Here is a 26,442-nt window from a genome sequence, read left to right as displayed (position 1 = left end):
TCTGCCAGTGACATGGCAAATTGTTCTGGTCCATGGCCAGCTAGTGCCAACCAGTTCACTTGGAGAGCCCAGTTTTCTGATTTCTGCAGGTCTGCAGGATACTTTTGGAAATGGTTCCATTTCACCCTTTCCACACTCCTTGGCTAATCTTTGTAGACTGAATGCCCACTGGCAATTTTGAAGGAGGGATTAAGTCTGCAACTGATGAGACTACAGCTAGTATCAGAAAGTCTGGCATTTGTTGTCTCCACTGTAATTTTTAGTGGCATCACAGGCAAACATAGGAATATAGAAAGATATATCAGGTATTATGGAATTGCAATATCCAAGGAGTGCAGGTTAGGAATACAAGGTACCTTTTTCACATTTAATGTATTTTTTCTCTTGTGAGTGAGTTTCCCATAATCTTTGAAGGCATTTCAAAGTGTTACTACCTGGTTTTAGGAAACATTAATATGACGTAGGCATTCAGAGAGGGAGGGAGGGAAAAAGAAAAAGTCACCATGTTTTGTACACAGCAAACTTGTTATTAAGTTTCCATGCCTTATTTAAAACCCAGTCTTAGGGATTCTGTCCCCTTAGCAGGTCATGTGAACATACCCCAACTCTGATGCCAGGCATTATTCACTGGGCTCAGAAGAGGACACCTGGTTCAAGATGACTCACTGATTTTCTCTCCTGGGAATCTGCAATTTGGATCCAGAAGTTCTAGTTAATGTAATAGGAGCTTTTAGTGTGCAGCCTTCCATGTTCAAAACAGAAAGAGGCTAGATCTACAAAGAGGCAAATGCTCAGGAAGATGCTGGCAAGGGACTGAGTGATAGATATGCATGTGAAGGGGATGAGGGAGAAGGAGCAAGAGAACCTGGAGACTTAAAGAGAGTGGAGACTAACTTAGGCCCTAACTGCTTGCTTCTTGCAATTCTTGCCCTTAAATTCCATAGATTATCCTTGTATGCTAGTAAAACTTATTGTGCTTGTTTGCTTCTGTGTTTTAATCCAATTTGCACGAGAGTGTTACTCTCAGCAAAATGATTCCCAGGAGAGTATGCATACAACTCGTAAGTAATTGAAGCCTTCCTTCCAAACTACAATACCTTCCATATAATTTTTGATACTTAAATTTTCTATTCATCTTTCAACATTCATTGCGTACTTAAATTATAATATGTATAACATATGTATATGAAATATGTATATTCATATATATGTATATATATGTGTAAATCCAATTTTTTTTTTTTTAGGGAACACCCTCAAGACATCCAGCTATTAATGCCAATTATGTTCTGCCCATGTTAAAGAACCAACAAAAACTCCCTAGTAATATGTCCTTTGCCTAGTGATTAAAAACATGGGCTCTGATGCCAGACTGACTGAAATCTTGGAAGGATTACGTGAGTTAATTTATGTGCAGAACTTGGAAACATTTCCCACATATAAGTGTTCAAAACTAGTATAGCTTATTATTATAATGTTCATTATAATTGTAACTATTATGATATTAATAATAATGGTAACTTTGCTTATTATATTATCACTATTAATAAGTTGATTTAGTCTCTGGAGAACTTGTTAGAAGAGGGAACTACAAACCTAAAAGAGCAAATCCCCCTTTTCAAGGACCATAAATCTATTTTTATTCAAAAATCAGCCGAAATCAAATATAAAAGCACTAAGCTTAGAATGAAGGTTTCTTCCCCTTGGGAGCCAAATTAATGGTAGAACATGAATTTGAAGAAGGTTGGACAAAACTTAGTTTAAGTGCTGCTTAGAGGTTGTTTGGCAACATGGCAAAAAGACATCTACCAAGACCCTGTGACTCCAAACACCTCGTACTGTTTCATAAAAAGTATGAAAGGACTATTGATATCCCTTTGGAAGAAGTCTGAGAACAACATATCAGGAGTAACTGATATGGCCAGAGACTTGAGAAATATGAGTAAGAGCTCAAACCAAATGCCTTCTTGATTACGTGTGGCCAAAGAAACAAAGACTATAAGAGTATATCCTTTTTCCTATACATCCATCTTAAATTTACTCTCTTAACCATTAGAGTACTTAAGATAACCATGCATTATTATTTAATATGCTCCCTAAAGAGTTTAAGAATGTCTTAGAATAAGTATGGGTAAACTGTTCTGTAAACTATCAGACTGTAAATACTTTAAGTTTTGTGAGCCATTATTTGTTTCTCTTTTGCAACTATGCATCTTTTCTTGCTGTTATAGCACAGAAGTAGCCATGGACAACACTTAAGTGAATGAGTTTGGCTGTGTCCTAATAAAACTTTATTTACAAAAATAGGTGATAGATCAGATTTGGCCTATGGGATATTGTTTGCCAGTGCTTGTCTTAGAAGATTTCAACCCCTTTTCCCCTACAAACTTTCACTCCCTTTAAGTACTTACTTAAAGACTTGGTTGGTACTTCAAAATTGTTTAATCTCTAATGATTGATAGAGCAAGAAAGTCCACACCACTAGAGCATGTATTTAAAGAGGATGAAGGCAAGCAATTGGAATGGTCAGCTTCAGGTCATGTCTCAACAGTGGCATGGAAGAGGAGAGACAGGACGTGCTAGTGCTCAGATTATCATGCATGTGCCACATTGGTTCTTTAATGAATTTGGGTTAGAAAATAGAACTATAACAGATCAAGCAGAGATAGTCCTACTAAGGTAAAACTGGAGGAAGGCAGCATAGAATAAACTCATTGAATAGGGCTAATTGACCAAAGGAAATAGGTCAGTCATAATATAGGGCAGTCATTGTATGGTGAACATCACAATGACAGAGAATATACTTCTTCATATATTTGGGGCCCTAACACAGAGCCTGCACTCAGAAACTCTTTAATAAATGTTCGTTGAAGTGTATCAAGGCAACAGGGAATACAATCTAACCATACCAATAGGGGGATCCAGGTGGTGGTCATTAAACACTGTGCCTATATGTGTAAGATGTCTGGCTCAAAAGATGACAACATGAGAACAGAGTCTAGTCCTAGAAAATAGAAATATAAAAGCCAAGCAGAACTTTGTGAAGTAGGAAAGAAGAGAGGAGGAAAAATCCAGGCACTACTCCAGAGTATGTCAACACTGGAAGAGGAAGAGTCATTGGAATTAAGGTGTCTTGGGAAAATATGAGCACTTTATGTCCACAGTACTGGATTCCCAATGTGGTTGATAAAAAGGAGACTTAAAGGGGATCCAAAGGAAGTCAAACAAGGAACCCATCAGATGTTACTGGAACAATGATTTCTAAACCTAGAAGAAATTCTTAGCTTCAAAACTCAATGAGGTTGATGATATAGTATCATAAGTCAGGGAAGATTGTTAGGGAAGAATGGAACTTATAAATATGGGTGTTTTATGGATGTAGCCAATAGTTGAAGAGGAAATGTTGAGTTATTAAAACAGTGTAATCCATTGAGATCATGAAACTCAGAGTCAGATATCTTGGATTTAAATGTTGACTCTGCCACTTATTGCTCTACCACATTTAGTTGTACTCTTAAGTTATTTAATAGATTATCTTCAGTTAGCTTTCCTATAAAATGGGCATAAAAATAGCACCTACCTCATAAGATTGCTATAAAAACATAATGAGGGAAATATACAGAGTACTTTATGTATGGTTATATAGGAACTTTTCAATAAAGGAAAGACTTTATTAAATAGGAAAAGAAAAAATAGTAGGGATATAGGTCTAGCATTTCCTATATTAGTATTTGTTAAAATATATTTAGATTTCTCAAAGTATAAAGCTAGGAGCACCAAGTCCATTTTTACATTTTCTTTTCTATTTTGGCAAGAGCCAGAACTCCTGGACTTTGCAAATTTTGCTAAAAGCAATTTCCAGGATAGATTGGGAGCCTCCAGCAAATCAGAACCCAATCTATGGGTTCAGGTTAAAGTTTAGAGACTGCTCTACTGTGAGGTAGACTGGCAAGTTTGCAGCTTGAAGAAAAATACATGAGCCCCAGCACTGCAAGGAAAAACTTTAATTCTTCCTAAAACTTTCTCAGAATCAGCAACTCCTCTGTCCCTTAGATTTTTCCTGAAACCAAGAAATGAGCCAAACAGGAAATAGCTATCCTTAGAAGGCTGTCATCCAATCTTGTAGGCCTGTTATGATTTTAATCTGAACCTTTGGAGGGGTCAAGAGAACACTAGTGTGGCCTAGTATTCAATGTATCAGTGGATTCATCAAACAGGACCTTTTATTTTTTTTTTAAGATTTATTTATTTGAGAGAATGAGCACATGTGAGACAGGGGAGAGGAGCAGAAGGAGAGAGAGAATCTCTGGTTGAATCCCAACTGAGCATGAAGCCTGACACGGGACATGGGGCTTGATCCCACAACCCTGAACTCATGACCTGAGCTGAAGTCAAGAGTTGGCCGCTTAACCAACTGAACCACCCAGGTGCCCCCAGGAGCTTTTATTCTTTACGGTTTTCTGGGGCACAGTGACTTCTCCTCCCAAACCTTGCAAAAGTCCTGATTTGGATAGAAGATGGAAGAAGACTCAATATAGGGAGAATGTCCTCACTCTTCCATACTTCCCCAGATGGAGTGGGCTTCAGAGACTTACTTCAGAGAGTAAGTAACACTAGCAGATGGCATATTGCCTGATGCCAACTGCCTTTCGGAGAAACTTAAAACCAGAACCCAAGTTCTATGAAAACTTGTCATAAATGGCATGTTCTTTTTTCCACATTTTTCTAGATGTAAGGTGGTTTGAGCTTCCACCTGAGCTCTGTTAAACATTTCAAATATGTCTTCATTGTGATTATAAGGCACTTCCAAACTACTTTTGTGATAATATTTAATTCATACCAAATTTAAATATCATCTTTAGTTTACTGAATTGAGAGGCAAAAAGTTCAAATAAGAAAACAAAACTTTTAGATTCTGTGTTCTCTTATTTGAAATGATTGAACATAAGATCCACAGAGCCTCCAGGCATTGCAACACTTAAATTATGCTTTCACCTTGCAGAATCAATATGGTCATTTGTCATTAAACAGTTACTCAGAAGGAAAATATCAACAGCACAAGGACATTTCATTTGAATTTTCTCTTGGACCTCCTACATCAGAATCAATATGAGTATTACTAAAAAATAGTGACAACTTGGCTCCCCCCAAAATTTAGTTAACTAGAGAGTTGGGACTCAGGAATCTGCTCTTTGGCAAAGATTCCTGCAGATTCTTGTATACTATAAAATTTGAGAATCAATGATTTGGGGATTCTGTTCTGACACTAGGTTTAATAGTCAATAAGATTTTAAAAAGTAAAATTACATAAACTTTCTAATTCATTTTTATCCATAATTTCTGGCACTTCACTGATTGTTTTATTATATTAAAATATTGCATTTCTGGGGCACCTGGGTGGCTCCCATCATTAAGTGTCTGGTTTCAGCTCAGGTCATGATCCAGGAGTCCTGGGATCGAGCCCCACATCAGGCACAGTGGGAAGCCTGTTTCTCCCTCTTCCACTCCCCCTGCTTGTGTTCCCTCTCTCGCTGTGTCTCTGTCAAATAAATAAATAAATAAATAATTTTTTAAAAATATTGCATTACTAAAGCCAAATAGAAATTTTAATTTTGAACCAAATATGCAAAATTTCAGTATCTTTTTCTATTGGCACCATATATAGTATTATTAACTGGAAATTTCAAAAAATAATTACCTTGTCTTTCACAAGAAAAAAGGAAAATTTAATAAGAAGACATGAAACTGTTACCAAGCATTGGAAAATAGGAGCCAACGGACTCTTATCTCTCATAAAAGGAGCACAAATGAGGTAAACCCTATAATTTCCCTGGCTTCACTTCAGTAGACTCTTCCAAGAATGCAGTTCTGGGAGGAGGGACTGAAACAGATCAAGGTAGTTTTGTTGAGTTGAGGAAATAGAGATTCAACTGTGAGAAAGTTGAGGCAGGAAGAATTTTCAGGCCAGGGACCTGGAAGGAGTGAGTTATACAAAGGGAGTACCTCAGAAATCTGTATAGAGGTCTACTTGGGTGTGTTGCCAAAGACCAAGTTGTATATATGTAAAGTGAAGTTCAATGATACCAAGCAACAAACAAACAAGATTATTAACTACACAATTCCTGAGCTCACACAGGGGTAGAATATATTCATCTTCCAACTGGCCAGAGAGTAGAATGCTCAATAAAAATTCAAGGTATTTATTAGAGACCCAGGAGTCAGACCTTAGTAGTAATGCTACACAGGACAAAACGCTATTCTAAAACTTTTCTAATAAAGATTAAAATTGATCTAACAAGATCAAGTTGATTGGCAAGTGATTTACTTGCCTACCAAAATAAACTTCAATAATTTTTAAATAAAGACAACAAAATTCAATATATGTATATATACCTGTGAAAAGGAGGTATATGCAAAATGACCTCCAGAGGCCAAAGGGGCTATAAGACCAAAGCATGACAAGTCCAGCTTGATGAGAAATGGTTTATTAAGGGGACTTACTGGACAGAATCCTGTCTTAGGCAGCTGCAAGATGAGTAGATCTCTGTAACCCCACCTCCCTTAAGACCTGCTTTTATAGCCCTAGAAGCTGCGAGTACATGCTGAGGAACCACCCAAGAAGAGAATGTTTAAGAATAGGTGTGTGTCATAGTCATGTCTCTAGGGAAGATCAAGGGTGTTATGCCCTGAGGGTGTACTTAAGGGTAGTAGTTAAACAAAAGGAAAGAATGTGGAAAGGGGGAGGGGGGTCTGTGCTCAAGAAGCTTTCAAGTCACAGAATGGTCATCTTGGTACATTTGTTTAAGATACTGTTAGTCTGGTTCACACTATAGATATGATATATATAATCCTATCACAATGGCCAGAATATGATCCAAAATTAATAGAATGTAAAGACTTGGAAAAATGTCATCTATAACCATCTATGTAAAAACAGGCATAGAAATGATAGAAATTAAAGAATAGACAAAGACCTTAAAATTAAATATATGTATATTTATATATACATTACATACATATATGTGTGTGTGTGTATATATATATATATAGAAAAAAAATAACTGGGTAGACTTAAAAGTAAGTCTTTTGTACTTAACACTGAAGAACATATCAGTGAATTTCAAGTCCTAACAATAGAAACTATTTAAACTGAGGCACACAGGAAGAAAGAAAGAAAACAAACAAAATGTAAAAAGCCTCAGTGATTTGTAGAGCAACATCAAGTGGTCAAACATACATGTCATTTGAGTATAAGAAAACAAAAAACAAGAAAAAAAATGAGTGGGCCGAAACAATGTGTAAAAAAATAACAGCTAATTTTTTTTTCAAAGTGATGGAAATTCAAGAAGTCAATGGACATTAAGCAAGATAAACAGAGAGAAATCATATCGCTGGAAAACAGTAAAGGGAAAACTTCAAAGCAGCCAGAGAAATAAGTCACAATACATATAGCAAAACAAAGATAAGCATGATCTCTGACTTTTCATGGGGAAAAAAGAAAAAACAAAAAGTGTATGTCAGTAGACAAAGTTGTTACTGACAAAGTTGCTAAAAACAATTATAATTTTACATGTAGTAAAATATCCTTCAAAAGTAAAAGGAAACCAAACACATTTTCATACAAACAGTACCTAAGAGAATTTGATGTGTGCAGACCTACACTATAAGATGTATTAAAGCTCTTTAGATGGAAACCTGGATCTTCAAATATTAAATAGAATGTAAGAAATGTTTAAAATGTGCAAAAAATATAAAAATTTTTTCACTTTAAAAATTCTTTAGATTTGAGGCTATAGCATAAGACTTATAACAATGAATTGTAACATATATGGAGGTAAAACATATGGCAGCCATAGCACAAAGAAAAGGAGGGGGAAATGGAGGTATATTGTTGTAAGATTCATACATCATATGTGAAGCACTGTAATAATATTTGAATATAGACAATGATATATTAAAATTGTATACTATAAATCTTAGAGCAACCACTAAAGAGCAAAATAGAGATACAGCTTATAAGTCAAGAAAGGACATAAAACTAAATAATAAAAAGTAATCAGAAAAAAAGACAAGGAGAAAAATGAAGAACAGAAGCAACAAGTATAAAACAAATAGAATGATTCTAGACTTAAACACATCCAGATCAAAAAGTAAATATAAACATTTTGTGTAACTCCAAATAAAAGGCAATGACTGTGTTAGACTGATAAAAAGGCAACTATGTTCTGTTTATAAGAAACACATTTAAAACATAGAGCACATATATTTTTAAGTAAAAGGATGAAAAAATATATACAATTTACTAATCATAAGAAAGTGGTGGTGGCTATTGAATATCACAAATGTAGACTTCAGGATAAGGAATTTGACCATTCATAAAGACTAATGCTTAGTAACAATAAAAGGGTCAATTCATTAAGAACAAAAGTGCTAAATAGTATGTACCTAAAACAGAGAAGCTCCAAAATTTATGAAGCAAATACTCATCAGCTTAAAGGAAAAATAGACAAATCCAGAGTCATAGTGTGGAATTTCAACATTCTTCTCAGTAAAACAAGTAGGTAAAGATATCAGGATATAGATAGTTTGAACATCACTATCCACCCACTGAGCTAACGGACATTTATAGAACACTTCACCCAACAACAGCAGAATACATATATTTTTCAAGTGTACACAAAACTTTACTAAGATAAGCCGTATGATATCATAAAATTATTCTCAATAAATTTTAAAATGATTGAACTTACACAGAATATATTATCTGACTACTGTGGAAATCAGTAATAAATTTAAAAAGAGATACATGAAAAATCCCCAAATACATGGAAATCACGTTTTAGGATGGTGGAAATGTTCTAAACATTTATCACACATATTGCCTTATATTTTAAAATGGGTGTATTTTATTGAACACTTTCATGAAATATTAACTAAAAGTATACATAAAAAATACTCATTTGGCCTTGTTTAAGTGTTACAAAATTTTTATTACTGGCCTCATCTTATAAAGAGATTTATTTGTACTCTACTCTCATTTCTACCTTCAAATCTGGCTCAAATTTTTATTATGCTGGAGAAGAATTCTGGAGCTACTACTCCCCACAAGCTTGGGGACATGCCACTAACCAGTGGAAGTCTTAGGGGAATGGCATGGGGTAAGGGAATGACCAAAAAAACCTCCATGTTTTAAGGCATGAAACAAAACCCCAGAACTTTTCACCATTTCTCATATATTAAGCTCTTTTTTAATATTTTCCCTTTTCTTTCCATTTTATCATTAATATCTTCTACTGACCTATTTTACTACTTGTTAATCCTTTTTTCTGATTTAATCTACCTTCAACCCATATTGAGCTCTTAAATTATTTAGTTTTCATTTCTAGAATTTTCATTTTATTCCTTTTTAAAATAACTCTCCAGTGAACTCTTTATCTTATCAAATGTTTTCTTGAACCTATTAATTGGAGTCCTTTCAAGGCCCATGATTGTTCACTCCCCAAAATAGGTCACCTATATGTCTGTTTCTAATATATGTGTAAGCATTAATAAAAGGGGGGGATCAATTGATAGTAACAACAGATCAGTAACTGGCGGTGGCCAAGGACAGATGGAATAAGAGAACTGACTATAAAGAGGCAAGTGGAAATTTGTGTGTGGGGGGGGAATGATAAAGTGTTCTGTATCTTGATTATGGTGGTGGTTACATTTATACATTTTCTTCTGGTCTTGTACTTTTTAGTTATTCACCTAATGCTAGACATTTTATGTAACTACAACTAAGCTACTCATCCGTACATGCATTCATTCTTGCATTTATTCCGGCAATAGTAAGAGTTTACTACATGCCAGTCCTTTCATTAGGGACCCAGCAATAAACAAGACGGATACAGCTTCTGCCTCATAGAACTTTCGTTCCTTGGTGGTCTTCTATTTCCCATAGTTCTTTGGGCCTCCAGGTTTTCTCATTTGTTTACATAAAATGCCATGCTGTTACTATCTGTATATCAAATTATAGAAACTTATTCAAAGTCAATTTTATGCCACAGCCTAAATGAATCCTTCCTGTGCTTGAAGTAATCTCAATCTAGTCTGAACTCTCATGTTAAATTATTTGTTCCTCTAATGCTATTTGTGTAATCTATCTTGCATTATTAATGAGGTAGCCTATCTGACTAGACTTCCAATTCTTTAGCTGCAAGAATCTTGTCTTATTCTTCTGTATACTTCAGTATTTAGAAAAGTGCCTGGGTCATAGTAAATAGATATTGATTAAATGAATGAATACATAAGTATGTCATTATAACATGTATAAAATCATGGTCTGCATTTTCATATTTTCTACTTAGTAATTCACCAGATTCTCCACTTCTAATTATTGAGTTTGAGTCACTTATAACCCTACCATGTCTAATTCTAACTTGCAGCTTCTATGATACTCTATGCTCACAAACCAGATAATCAAGCTTATTAAGGACTGTGTATTAAATAAATGTAATTAGGCACTCAGAGAGGGTGTAATGACTTTTCATACATTAAAGCATGGCTTGAGAGTTTGGGTTTTAAATCTAATAGCTCAGAAGGACTATTTTGCCAAAATTCACATTTGGGTCTATATTTTGAAGAATAGGCAGTGGTTTCCAAAAGTCTGACCTCCATAAAAAATAGGGTACTGTATTGCTAGAAAAATTATTCCTTTTGTAGAAAATGGCCATTCTAACACTGGATATGTGTCCTCTCTGACAAATGAATTCTAGTGTTCAGGACTCAGAACCAGACAGCTGTCACAGCACCACTGAGGATTTCTCTAAATTGCAGCAGATGGTGCTACTTATTTGGCCATCTAATGCTATTCTGAAGTATCAGTTGGCCAAGTGCTGTGGTGGGGGTATGAAAATAGGAGATTTATTTAGAGCCAGAGGAGGCAAGCACAAATGTTTTGGGATGCAGAATTTAAAATGATACAGAAAAATTGTATACAACAAACTGCCGAGCTGGCTCTATTAGAGGGTGTGGTTATAAAGCCCCACCCTCAAATGAAAGCAGTCATGGAAAATACAACTTCTTTGGCCAGCTGTACTATAATCTCTTCCATGCCCCTTTTCCCCTGAGACACACTCATGCTCACAGGCATACTCACACATGCACACAAATAGAGCACATGTATTTCTACACATACGGTTGCTAATCAGTCTGACATTTAAATTTAATGCCTCTTAGGAACCAGCTGGATCACCTGTGGCTGGTCTGTGGAAATACGTATAGCATGTGTCAGTGGCCTACATCAGCAGTGAGAGCCTTTCTCAGCTCCAGCTTTAAGGTAGCAGCTGCAGTCCTATGTAGCTTTTTTATCAGCACACCACAATCTGGGCTTTCTGCATTACAAGGATATCAAATATTCTGGTCATGCCTTTGGTCATCACCATAGCAGCTATGGCTCACTCCTTACCAGAATTACATCTAGTTAAACAACACTCTGCTTACCACTGCTCAGAATACAATTTTTTTAACTCTAATTTATATCATTAACTATATATAAAGCCTAAAGATAACTTAACAATAACTATTAAATAGAATACTAGTACATTGTAAACTCTTTTTGTAAAGTCAATAAATTTCTACTATGCATATAGTGAATTTCTTGAGAAAAATGAACTAATTAAATTATTCAACTAAACAGCAATTTAAATTGGTATACTATGTTACCTGAAAGGGTATAACTTATACACAGAAAACTTAGAGATTATTTCCAGGCATATGTATTGGAGACCCAACATATATGTGGGACATGAACGGGAAATACAAAAATGCAAATCAAAATGGCAGATTAAAATAAACTTAAGTAAATCAATGGATCAGTTGTGCATGGTTTATCAAGAAAAGTGAGACTGTCATGGATGAAAAAGCCTTTAAAACACAAAAAGAGTACCTAACCATGGAGAAGAGGAAGGCCCCCAAATTGATCAAGATCAAAGGCAACTAGGAACTCCCAGGGAGGATGGCAGAGTAGGAGGATCCTGAGCTCACCTCGTCCCATGGACACACTGAGATAACAGCCACATCACTGCGACTAACCCAGAAAGCTACTTGAAGACTGCCAGAAAACTTTCCACAATTAACTGTAGAGAGGAGACTACATCAAAAAGGGTAGGAGGGGCAGAGACACAGTTGGGAACCAAACCCCTATCAAGACTAACCACAAATGGGAGGGGCACCACAAGGACAGAGAAGCAGGAGGATCAGACCCTGCACCAGGCCCTCCAGGTATGGGGGGCCTGCACTAGGAGCATTTGGCTTTGAAAACCAGCGAGTCTTAACCACAAGTATTTACAGTTATCAGGGCTTAACTTGGATACTTTAAAAATCAGGGGGCTTAGCTCTGAGAGAGCCATAAAAAACTGAGTCCCTGTCCTTAAAGAGCCAGCATAACAAATAATCTGGCTGAGATACAACATGGAAATAGCAGTGTGAGAAGCATCTGGGTTATGCTGAAGGTGATTTATTTACTAATCTCAGAATGTGTGCTGGAAGGGCAGGAAGCTTTAGGAGACTTCTTCAAGAACAATAGTGCTTGTGGGCACCATTTCTCCCCCGTCCCTATCCTAGATAGCTGGACACTTGCAGGAACCAATAAGAATACACCTATTTTCCTAGTATTGCATGTCCCACCTCCATGCTCTCCTGTGGATATGTCCACTTGGCTCTCATCCCTCCAAAGCAGCTCCTGCCCCCACACACCCTGCAAACAACTCCAGCAGGGACCTGAGCCACTTCAAAGTGACTCCTGCCCCTGGGAAAGGGGAAGATAACCACATATACCAATGTGCCCATAGTCCCAGGAACAGAACCTTTAGTTGTCAGTACAGCAAGTGCCCTGCTGATCAATCCGACTGGGTCAGGCATCTGGTATGGCTGCCTGCATAGCCCACCAAGGAAAGTCTCTCAAAAGACAAGGCAAGCAGAGTACCCTGAAAGTTGGTGTGACTACAGTCCCAGCAGATGGATTAAGGGCAAGCATCTGGTGTGACTGCTGACATTGCCCAACTACAGGACTGTGGCAGGCCCAGACTAGCACCTTAACAGCATAGGGACAAAATCCTGCCCAGTGTACCCACAACAGGTAAAGTGGGCCATTGCAGCTGACTGGACTGAAGGCAAATGAAACTCAGCTACAATAGTAGGATACACATGACCTACATGGGACACACCCATGAAGTACTTGGTTCTGGTGAACAGAGGACAATAAATAGTACACTAGAGGAGCAGAACAGATCAGTGATCTGGAAGACAGAGTAAATGCAACCAATATGAACAGAAAAAAGAATAATAAAAAATAAAAATAGGTTAAGGGAACTCAGTGACATCATCAAGCATAGTAACATTTGCATTCTAAGAATCCCAGAAGGGGAAGACAGAGATAAGAGGGCAGAAAAATTCATTTGAAGAAATAATGAATTTCAGCTGAAAACTGACCTATTCTGGGAAAGAAAACAGATATACAGATCCAGGAGGCAGAGAGAGCCCCCAACAAATTAACCCAAGGAGGTCCACACCAAGACACATAATAATTACAATGGCAAAAAGTAGTGATAGAGAATGTTAAGATCAGCAAAACAAAGCAGTGACATACAAGGGAAACCACATAAGGCTCTCAGCTAATTTTTCAGCAGAAACTTTACAAGCCAGAAGAAAGTGGCATGATATATTCAAACAAAACAAAACAATCAAAAACGCAGGAATACTCTTCCCAGCAAAGCTATCATTCAGAATAGAAGAGATAAAAAGTTTCCCAGGCAAACAAAAGTTAAAGAAGTTTATCCCCACTAAACCAGGCTTACAAGAAATGTTAAAGGGAAATCTTGGAGTGAAAGAAAAGGCTACAATCAGGAGTAAGAAAATCGCAAAGGGAAAAAAATTCATAAGTAAATACAAATATAATCAAAGTAGTAGAATAATCACTTATAAAACTAATACCCAGGTTAAAGCACAAAAGCAGTAAAATCACTTACATCTACAAAAACCAGTCAAGGGTTCACAAAATAAAAGGATGTAAAGTATAACATCATATACATAAAACAAAGTGGAAGAGTAAAAGGGGTTTTAGAAGGGGTTCAAATTTAAATGACCATCAACTTAATATAGACAGCTATATGCATAAAATGTTGCATATGAACTTAATGCTAACCACAAAACAAAAACGTATAATAGACACACAAAAAAATAGAAATCCAAGCATGTCATTAAAGAAAGCTATCAAACCACAAGGGAAGAGAGCAAAAGAAGAACTATAAAAGCAACCATAAAACAAGTAACAAAGAGAGGACATTGCACCAGTAGGGCACTACAGGACCTCTTCTTCATAAGGCCACTACTTTTAAGATCAGGAGACATAACTGACTTTCCTAATACATACAGACAAACACAGAGTTAGACAAAATGAGGAGACAGAGAAATATTTCCTAAATGAAATAACATGACAAAACCACAACAAAACAGCTAAATGAAACAAAGATGAGCAATGTGCTTGATACAGAATTCAAATTAACGTCATAAAGATACTCACTAGCCTTGAGAGAAGAGTGGAGGCAATAAGTACATGCCTATCAATAATTACTTTAAATATGAATGGACTAAAGCTCCAATCAAAGGCAGAGGGTGACTGAAAGTATAACAAAGCAGAATCCATCTGTATGCTGCCGACAAGAGATTCACTTCAGACCTAAAGACAAATGTAGGATGAAAGTGAAGGCATGTAAAAATGTTTACCATGAAAAAGGAAGCAAAAAGAAAACTGTGATAGAAATGCTTATATCAGACAAAACAGATTTTCAAAGACTGTGACAAGAGACAAAGAAAGACATTACATAATGATGAAGGGAATAATCCAACAAGAGGATAGAGCAATTGTAAATATCTATGTACCCAAGATAGAAGCACCTAAATAAATAAAGCAACTATTAACATACATAAAGTAAGAAATTGACAGTAATACAATAGTAGTAGGGAATTTTAACACCCTACTTACATCAATGGATAGGTCATCCACACAGAAAATTGACAAGGAAACACTGGCTTTGAATGACACATTGGACCAGATGGACCTAACAGATATATTCAGAACATCCCATCCCAGAACAGCAGAAGGCACATTCTTTTCAAGTGCACATGGAATATTCTTCAGAATAGGGCACATGTTAGGCTAGAAAAGAAGTCTCAATAAATTAAAAAAGAGTGAAATCATATCATACATCTTTTCCTACTGCAACACTATGAAACTGAAACCAATCACAAGAAAAAGACCCAGAAAGAATATGCTACTAAACAATGAATGGGTCAACCAAGAAATTAAAGAGGAAATCAAAAAATACATGGGAGACAAGTGAAAATGAAAACACAACAGTCCAAAATCTTTGGGATGCAGCCAAAGCTGTTCTAAGATAAAAATTATAGCAATATATGCCTACCTCAAGAAGCAGGAAAAATCTTAAATAAACAACCTAACAACCTCAGGGAGATAGAAAGAGAACAAACAGAGCCCAAAGCCAGTAGAAGAAAGGAAATCATAAAGATTAGAGCAGAAGTAAATGAAATAGAGACTAAAAAACCAACAGAACAGATCCATGAAACCAGGAGCAGTTTCTTTGAAAACAAAATTGATAATCCTTTATCCAGATTCCTTCAAAAAAGGAGAGGACTCAAATAAATAAAATCAAATATGAAGGAGAAGAAAGAACAACTGACACCACAGAAATACAAAGGATTATAAGAGAATATTATGAAAAGTTACATGCCAAAAAACTGGACAACCTAGAAGAAATGAATAAATCCCTACAAACATAACCCTCTGAAACCAAATCAGAGAGAAATGGAAAATATGAACAGACCTATTACCAGCAATGAAATTCAATCAATAATGCAAACACTACCAACAAACAAATGTCCAGGACTAGATGGCTTCACAGGTACATTCTACCAAACATATAAAGAAGAGTTAATATCTATTCTTCTCAAACTATTCCAAAAATAGAAGAGGAAGGAGAGCTTCCAAATTCATCTATAAGGCCAGCATGAACCTGATAACAAAACCAGATAAAAATACTACAAAAAAAAAAACTATAGGCCAATAACTCTGATAAACATAGATGCAAAAATCCTCGACAAAATACTAGGAAATTGAATCCGACAATACTTTAAAAAAAAATCATTCACCAGATCAAGTGGGATTTATTCCAGGGGTGTAAGGGTGGTTCATTATTCACAAATCAATCAATATGATACATAACATTCACAAGTGAAAGAATAAAAACCATATGGTTATCCCAATAGATGTAAAAAAAAAAAAAAAAAGCATTTGACAAAGTTCAACATCTATTCATGATAAAAACTTTCAACAAAGTAGGTTTAAAAGGAACATATCTCAACATAATAAAGACCATATATGAAAAACCCATAGCTGACATCATACTCGATGGTGAAAAACGGATTTCATGTTAGATCGAGAACAAAATGTGGATGTCCATTCTTACCACTTTGATTCAACATAGTCCTGGAAGTCCTAGCACAGCAGTCAGACAAGAAAAAGAAATAAAAGGTATCCAAATTGGTAAGGAAGAAGTAAACTTTTCTTATTTGCAGATGACATGATACTATATAAATTCTAAAGACTACCAAAAAGCTGCTAGAACTGATAAATGAATTTAGTAATATTGCAGGATACAAAACTAATGTACAGAAAGCTGTTCCATTTCTATACACTAATAATGAGGTAGCAGAAAAAGAAATTAAAAATACAATCACATCTATAATTGCACCAAAAATAATACAATACCTAGGAATAATCATAATCAAGGAGGTGAAAGATCTATACTCCAAGAAATAGAAAACATTGATGAAATAAAATGAAAATGACACAAATGGAAAGACATTCCATGCCTATGGTTTGGAAGAACAAATATTGTTGAAATGTACATGCTACCCAAAGCAATCTACAGATTTAATAGGATCCCTATCAAAATACAAACAACATTTTTCACAGAAATAAAACAAATAATGCTAAAATTTATATGGAACCACAAAAGACCCTAAATGGACAAAGCAATCTTGAGAAAAAAGAACAAGGCTGAAGGTGTCATAATCCCAGATTTCAAGATATACTACAAAACTGTAGTTTCAAAACAGTATGGTACTGGCACAAAAATAGACACACCACTGGAACAAAATAGAGAGTGCAGGAATAAACTCATACTTATATGGTCAATTAATCTTCAAAAAAGGAGGTAAGAATATGTGATCAGGAAAAGAATATACAATGGGGAAGCTGGACCACTTTCTTACATCATATACAAAAATAAATTCAAAATGGATTAAAGATCTTAATGTAGGACCTAAAACCTTAAAACTCTTAGAAGAAAGCATAGGCAGTAATTTCTTTGACATCAGCCATAGGAACATTTTTCTAGATATGTCTTCTCAGGCAATGGAAACAAAAACAAAACTTAACTACTGGGACTGACTACACTAAAATAAAGAGCTTTTGCGCAGCTAAGAAAACCATCAACCAAACAAAAGGGCAACCTGTTGTATGGGAGAAAATATTTGCAAATGATAAAATCCACTAAAGGGTTAATATCTAAAATATATAAAGAACTCATATAACTCAACAACCCCTCCCAAATAGTAATCTGATTAAAAATGGGCAGAGGACCTGAATAGACATTTTTCCAAAAAAGCCATACAAATGGCCAGCAGACACATTAGGGTGCTCAATATCACAAATCATCAGGGAAATACACATCAAAACCACAATGAGATATCCCCTAACACCTGTCAAAATGGCTAGAATCAAAATGAAAAGAAATAATTAGTATTAGTGAGGACATGGAGAAAAAGGAACCCTTGCACACTGTTGGTAGGAATGCAAGCTGGTGTAGTCACCGTGGAAAACAATATGTAGATTCCTCAAAAAGTTAAAATTAAAATTACCATATGATCCAGTAATTCCTCCACTGGATATTTATCCAAAGAAAATGAAAGCACAAATTTGAAAAGATACATGTACCCTTATGTTCACTGCAATATTTTTTTACAATAATCATGATATGGAAGCAACTCAAATATCTATCCATAAATGAAAGCATAAAGAAGATTAGTATATATACACAATGGAATATTACTAAGCCATCAAAAAAGAATGAGATCTTGCCATTTGCAACAACACAGCTGGATCTACAGGGTATAATGCTAAGTGAAATAAGTCAGAGCAAGACAAATACTATAGGATGTCATTTACCTGTGGAATTTTGAAAGAAAGAAAGAAAGAGAGAGAGAGAGAGAGAGAAAGGAAGGAAGGAAGGAAGAAAGAAAGAAAAAAGAAAGAAAGAAAGAAAGAAAGAAAGAAAGAAAGAAAGAAAGAAAGAAAGAAAGAAAGAAAGAAAGAAAGAAGGAAAGAAGGAAAGAAAGAAAGAAAAAGAAAGAAAGAAAGAAAGAAAGAAAGAAAGAAAGAAAGAAAGAAAGAAAGAAAGAAAGAAGGAAAGAAGGAAAGAAAGAAAGAAAAAGAAAGACAAAAAACAGACTTAAATACAGAGAACAGACTGGTGGTTGCTAGAGGAGAAGTGGGCAGGAGGATGAATGAATTAGATAAAGGGACTACTAATCTTGATGAGCACTGAGTATTGTATAGAATTGCTGAATCATATTTATACCTGAAACTAATATAACACTGTATGTTAGTTGTACTTCAATAAAACAGATCAAAAACAACTAAAAATTGAAATTACTTTAAGTATGTACATACATATATACATACATAAACTCTTGCAATAAAACTGAGAATTGTCCTAGAAGGACCTTGTAGCATTAAATGGATAAAACTTTTTAAATGAAAAAAACAGGGGTGACTATCAGCTACAGAATAGATGGAGAGAAGACACCCATAATCACAGCATGCAAAATGCCTTGGGAACCAGTGAGCTAGAAGCAAATAGGCCTGTGAATGCTTTTCTCCTTGTAGGAGAAAATATTATCAAGGATCTCTCTACCAGATTATCTTTCCAGTAGGTTCTAAATCCTTGAAACACCTGTAAGAAAATTTAGGAGTAAAAGTGTCTTCCATACTATTAGGACAGTAAGAGCCAGCAGAAATAAGAGACTCCAAGCTATTGGCATTTATCAACAGTTTCTTGTCTGACAGCTACGGTCATAACTGAATTCCTTTTGTACCAGGTTAACTCTTTGCCCTGACTTGAGATTTATGGTTCAAATTGTTTAAATCCTATTAATTTCTTTTCATGAAAAAATCTATTATTGACTTGCTTACAGACTTATTTCCTGACTGGCTGTTTCAACTTCCAGCCCATCTCCTATCCTTGCTACCATCCCTTCTACCAACTCTCATAAGGTGAATTAGGCCTGATACGTAATTTGCCATTTACATTTCAAGCTTGTGAACTATACCTGTGTTGTAGCGCATTTCACAATATCTGGAAGAAGCACTATAGACACAGATCCAAAATGGTAAAATTGTAACATACTTAGGTAAAATTGACAAATCAGACTTAGAGAATCTGTATTATAATGGTTAATATTTACGGAGTAAGTACTAAGTGATAGGGTCTGTTTTAACTTCACACGCTCACATTACTTAATTCTCTAACAGCTCTTTGATATAAGTAGTAATTAACCTCATTTTACTAATGAGGAAGCTGAGGAACAAAGAGATTAAATAATACACCCACTAATATACCTACTATTGCTAAAAAATGGCAAAACTAGTATTTGAATCTAGGCAGTTTGGAGTCAGAGCACCTCCTATTAACTATTATGTTGTATGGGATCTTCTTGAGAAATGAAAAACATTAAGGAAAAGAATCATGGTGGTATTAAGATAGTGTATAAGTTATCATTGCAAATTATAATCTTCAAGAATATCTTTAGAGAAGGGCTTAGCCAAGGGCTTAGCTTGGCTGAGGGCTCACGTGGGTGCATGTTGGATACATTCATCATCCGGAGAGGACCCAGAAGAGCAGACTGGTTCTGGAGGCCCCAGGGTCCTCGGGAAGTGCACTTGCTGGCCTACTGAGGTCGCCTGGAATTCCAGTGGGATACCATGGGCTGATCTGAAGAAATTACTCACCAGGCAAGGGACGCTCAACAGCTAAATGAGCCTCATGTGTTAGAAGAACAGAAAGAGTGGTCTCCATGCCCTACGTGGAGCTTGAACTCATGACCCTGAGATCAAGAGTTGGATACTCTACTGACTGAGCCAGCCAGAGATCTGCATGGGGAAAGATTTGTTCATGCCGAGAAAAAGAATAGAAATGGCCACATCACAGGAGTGCCCAAAGTGGGACACACTAGAGTCACCAAGATACCATAGAGGAAATGATAGTTTCTACAGGAAATCAAAGAAAAGAATAGCAGCAACTCTATGAACAGAAAAGCAACCACTTTCTGGAAGGTAGGACGTGCAGAGAAGTGAATACCAGGCAATATACAGGAAGATAGACTGCGGGGGGAGGGAGCCTCCGTCAGCCGGCTACCAGCAGCAGAGTACAAAATTGGAAGTTTTAGAAGTCTGCTCCGCTGAGGGACGTCACTCCAGTGGCTAAGCAGGGGGTGGAACCCTCACGGGACAGTGTGGTGTCAGTACCTTCAGGGTCACAGAAAGACCGGGGGTGCCAGAGTGTGGCAGAGCTCCCTGGAGCAGGGAAGCCGGCTGCAAAGACAGAGCTGAGGAGTGGGCTCTCAGCTCAGGGTTGCCATAAACCATGATCCGCGGCACATCAGGGCCACTGTTCCTCCAGCAGGGACCCAACAAGTGGCAGATACGGGGAGACTCCCCTTCCTCCCCCGGGAGAAGCGGCATGGGAGTGCACCACAGAAATCTGCTGGGTTAGGAGACTCCAAATGGGGTCATGTGCCAGAGATAGAAACACTCGTTCACAGGCCGGGTGAGCACAGAGTGCGTCCAGAGACCAGGGAGACGGAAGTGATTGACTGCTTTTCTCTGGGGGCGCACTGAGGAGTGGGGCCCCGAGTTCTCGGGTACCCTGGGGCAGAGATTGGGAGACTGCCATTTTCACTCTCATCCTCCAAAGCTGTACAGAAAGCTTGCAGGGAACAAAAGCTACCGAGAGCAAACCCGAGCAGATGACTTAGCCCGGACCCCAGCAAGGGTGGGGCAATTCTGCCTCCAGCAAAGATATTTGAGAACCACTGCAACAGGCCCCTCCCCCAGAACATCAGCAAGAAGAGCCAGCCAAGAACAAGTTTACTATCAATGAGAATGGCAGAACTCCTGCACTAGGGGAATACAGCACATAGAATTCATGACCTTTTCCTCCATGATTCTTTAGTCTTTCAAAGTTAATTTTTTAATTTTTTTTCTATTTTTTTTGAATTTTTCTTTTTCCCTTTTTTAACCAACATCTTATCAAATACTTTCTCTTAAATCTTTTTTAATTTTCATTTTTAGAATCATATTCTATCCCTTCATTGTAGTTAACCTTATTTTTTGTATGTATATGTTTTTCTCTCTTTAAAATTTTGGGATACAGTTTCTTCTAACACACCAAAATATACCCTAAGTCGCTAGTGTATGGCTTTGTTTTAGTCTCCTGCCTGATTACATTCTACCCTTTTATTTTTATTTTTAAAAAATTTTTCTTCTTTCTTTTTTCAACCAACTTCTTCAATTTCTTTTATAAAATCTTTTATAATTTTCATCTTTACAGTCATATTCCATCCCTTCATTGTATTTACCCTTATTTTTGTACATATATAAGTTTTTCTTTCTTTAAAATTTTGGGAGGGATTTTCTTCTAATAGATCAAAATATGCCCAAAATCTAGTGTGTGGCTCTGCTCTATTCAGCAGCCTGATAATATTCTTTTTTTTTCCTTTCCCTTTCTTTTCCCCCCAGTTTCATGTCTCTTCTGATTTGTTTAGTGTATATTTTTCTGGGTCGTTGTTACCCTGTTAGCATTTTCTCCTCTCATTCATCTATTCTCTTCTGGACAAAATGACAAGACAGAAAAATTCACCTCAAAAAAAAAAAAATAACAAGAGGCAATACCAACTGCCAGGGACCTAATCAGTACAGACCTTAGTAAGATGTCGTAACGAGAGTTCAGAATGACGATTATCAAGATACTAGCTGGGCTTGAAAAAAGCATGGAAGATACTAGAGAATCCCTTTCTGGAGAAATAAAAAAACTAAAATCTAACCAAGTCGAAATCAAAAAGGCTATTAATGCAGTGCAATCAAAAAATGGAATCTCTAACTGCTAGGACAAATGAGGGAGAAGAGAGAATTAGTGATATAGAAGACCAAATGATGGAGAATAAAGAAGCTGAGAAAAAGAAAGATAAACAATTACTGGATCACAAGGGCAGAATTCGAGAGATAAGTGATACCATAAGATGAAACAATATTAGAATAATTGGGATCCAAGAAGAAAAAATAGAGAGAGGGGCAGAAGTTATATTGGAGTAAATTATAGCAGAGAACTTCCCTAATTTGGGGAAGGAAACAGGCATCAAAATCCAGGAGGCACAGAGAACCCCCATCAAAAGCAATAAACATAGGTCAAACCCCGACATCTAATAGTAAAACTTGAAGTCTCAGAGACAAAGATACAATCCTGAAAGCAGCTCGGGACAAGAGGTCTATAACCTACAACAGTAGAAACATTAGATTGCCAGCAGACCAATCCACGGAGATCTGGCAGGCCAGAAAGGACTGGCATGATATATTCAAAGCACTAAACAAGAAAACTATGCAGCCAAGAATACTATATCCAGCTAGGCAGTCACTGAAAATAGAAGGAGAGATAAAAAAAACTTCCAGGAAAAAAATAACCTAAAAGAATTTGCAAACACCAAACCAGCCCTACAAGAAATATTGAAAGGGGTCTTCTAAGCAAAGAGAGACCCTAAAAGTAACATAAACCAGAAAGGAATAGAGACAATATATATTAACAGTCACCTTACAGGCAATACAATGGTACTAAATTCATCTTTCAATAGTTACTCTGAATGTAAATGGGCTAAATGCCCCAATCAAAAGACACAGGGTATCAGATTGGATAAAAAAAAAAAAAGATCCATCAATATGCTGCCTGCAAGAGACTCATTTTAGACCCAAAGACACCTCCAGACTTAAAGTGAGGGGGTGGAAAACAATTTACCATGCTAATGGACACCAAAAGAAAGCTTGGGGTGGCAATCCTTATACCAGACAAATTAGATTTTAAACCAAAGACTATAATAAGAGGTGAGGAAGGACACTATATCCTTCTTAAAGTGTTTATCCAACAAGAAGATCTAACAATTGTAAATATCTATGCCCCTAACATGGGAGCAGCCAATTACATAAGCCAGTTAAAAACAAAATCAAGAAACACATCGACAACAATACAATAACAGTAGGGGAGTTTAACATCCCCCTCACTGAAATGGACAGATCATCTAAGCAAAAGATCAACAAGGAAATAAAGGCTTTAAATGACACACTGGACCAGATGGACTTCACAGATATATTCAGAACATTCCATCCCAAAGCAACAGAATACACATTCTTCTCTAGTGCCCATGGAACATTCTCCAGAAAGATCACATCCTAGGTCACAAATCAGGTCTCAACCAGTACCAAAATATTGGGATCATTCCCTGCATATTTTCAGACCACAGTGCTTTGAAACTTGAACTCAATCACAAGAGAAAAGTCGGAAAGAACTCAAATACATGGAGGCTAAAGAGGATCCTACTAAAGAATGAATGGGTCAACCAGGAAATTAAAGAAGAATTAAAAAAATTCATGGAAACAAATGAAAATGAAAACACAACTGTTCAAAATCTTTGGGATGCAGCAAAGGCAGTCCTAAGAGGAAAGTATATAGCAATACAAGCCTTTCTCAAGAAACAAGAAAGGTCTCAAATACACAACCTAACCCTACACCTAAATGTGCTGAAGAAGGAACAAAAAATAAAGACTAAACCCAGCAGGAGAAGACAAATAATAAAGATCAGAGCAGAAACCAATGAAATAGAAACCAAAAGAACAGTAAAACAGATCAATGAAACTAGGAGCTGGTTCTTTGAAAGAATAAGATTGATAAACCCCAGCCAGACTTATCAAAAAGAAAAGAGAAACAACCCAAATAAAACCATGAATGAAAGAGGAGAGATCACAACCAACACCAAATACAAAGAATTATAAGAATATATTATGAGTAACTGTATACCAGCAAAGTACACAATCTGGAAGAAACGGATGCCTTCCTAGAGACGTATAAACTACAAAAACTGAACCAAGAAGAAATAGAAAACCTGAACAGATCCGTAACCACTAAGGAAATTGAAGCAGTAATAAAAAAAACTCCCAACAAACAAAAGCCCGGGGCCAGATGGCTTCCCAGGGGAATTCTACCAAACATTTAAAGAAGAATTAATACCTATTCTTCTGAAACTGTTCCAAAAAATAGAAATGGAAGGAAAAGTTCCAAACTCATTTTATGAGGCCAGCATTACCTTGATCTCAAAACCAGACAAAGACCCCATCAAAAAGGAGAATTACAGACCAATATCCCAGATGAACATGGATGCAAAAATTCTCACCAAAATACTAGCCAATAGGATCCAACAATACATTAAAAGGATTATTCACCACGACCAAGTGGGATTTATTCCTGGGCTGTAAGGTTGGTTCAACATTCACAAATCAATCAGTGTGATACAGTACACTAATAAAAGAAAGAACAAAACCATATGATCCTCTCAATAGATGCAGAAAAAGCATTTGACAAAGTACAGCATCCTCTCTTGTTAAAACTCTTCACAGTGTAGGGATAGAGGGTATATACCTCAATATCATAAAAGCTATCTGTGAAAAACCCATAGCGAATATCATTCTCAATGGGGAAAAACTGAGAACTTTTCCCCTAAGGTCAGGAACATAGCAGGGATGTCCACTATCACCACTGCTATTCAACATGGTACTAGAAATCCTAGCCTCAGCAATCAGACAACAAAAAGAAAAAAAATGTATCTGAATCAGCAAAAATTCAAACTCTGTCACTTTGCAGATAAAATGATAATCTATGAGGAAAACCCAAAAGACTCCACCCCAAAACTGCTAGAACTCACAGGAATTCAGTTAAGTGGCAGGATATAAAATCAATCCACAGAAATCAGTGGCATTTCTATACACCAACAACAAGACAGAAGAAAGAGAAATTAAGGACTCAATTCCATTTACAATTGCACCCAAAACCATAAGATACCTAGAAATAAATCTAACCAAAGAGGCAAAGTATCTGTACTCAGAAAACTACAGAATACTCATGAAAGAAATTGAGGAAGACACAAAGAAATGGAAAAACTTTCCATGCTCATGGATTGGAAGAACAAATATTGTGAAGATGTCAATGCTACCTAGAGCAATCTACACATTTAATGCAATCCCTATCAAAATACCATCCACTTTTTTCAAAGAAATGGAACAAATAATCCTAAAATTTGTATGGAACCAGAAAGGACCCCGAATAGCCTGAGGAATGTTGAAAAAGAAAAGTATAGCTGGGGGCATCACAATTCCGGACTTCAAGCTTTATTACAAAGCTGTCATCATCAATACAGTATGGTACTGGCACAAAAACAGACACATAGATCGATGGAACAGAATAGAGAGCCCAGAAATGTACTCTCATGTCTATGGTCAACTAATGTTCTTTGTTGAAAAACAAAGCAGGAAAAAATGTTCAATGGAAAAGACAGTCTCTTCAACAAATGGTGTTGGGATAATTGGACAGCCACATGCAGAAGAATGAAACTGGACCATTTCCTTACACCACAAACAAAAATAGACTCAAAATGGTTGAAAGACCTAAATGTGAGACAGTAATCCATCAAAATCCTAGAGGAGCACACAGGCAGCAACCTCTTTGACCTCAGCCACAGCAACTTCTTCCTAGACACATAGCCAAAGGCAAGGGAAGCAATGGCAAAAATGAACTATTGGGACTTCATCAAGATAAAGAGCTTTTGCACAGCATAGGAAACAGTCAACAAAACCAAAAGACAACCGACAGAATGGGAGAAGATATTTGCAAATGACATATCAGATAAAGGGCTAGTATCCAAAATCTATAAAGAACTTATCAAACTCAACACCCAAAGAAAAAATAATCCAATCAAGAAATGGGCAGAAGATATGAACAGACATTTCTGCAAAAAAGACATACAAATGGCCAACAGAGACATGAAAAAGTGCTCAACATCGTTCGGCATCAGGGAAATACAAATCAAAACCTCAATGAGATACCACCTCACACCAGTCAGAATGGCTAAAATTAACAAGTCAGGAAATGACAGATGTTGGTGAGGATGCAGAGAAAGGGGAACCCTCCTACACTGTTGGTGGGAATGCAAGCTTATGCAGCCACT

Source organism: Eumetopias jubatus, unplaced genomic scaffold (assembly GCF_037043125.1).
Source record: "Eumetopias jubatus isolate StellerSeaLion01/CBP00866 unplaced genomic scaffold, mEumJub1_p1.0 scaffold_1, whole genome shotgun sequence".
Lineage (NCBI taxonomy): Eukaryota > Metazoa > Chordata > Mammalia > Carnivora > Otariidae > Eumetopias > Eumetopias jubatus.
Note: the sequence above shows the minus strand (reverse complement) of the source record.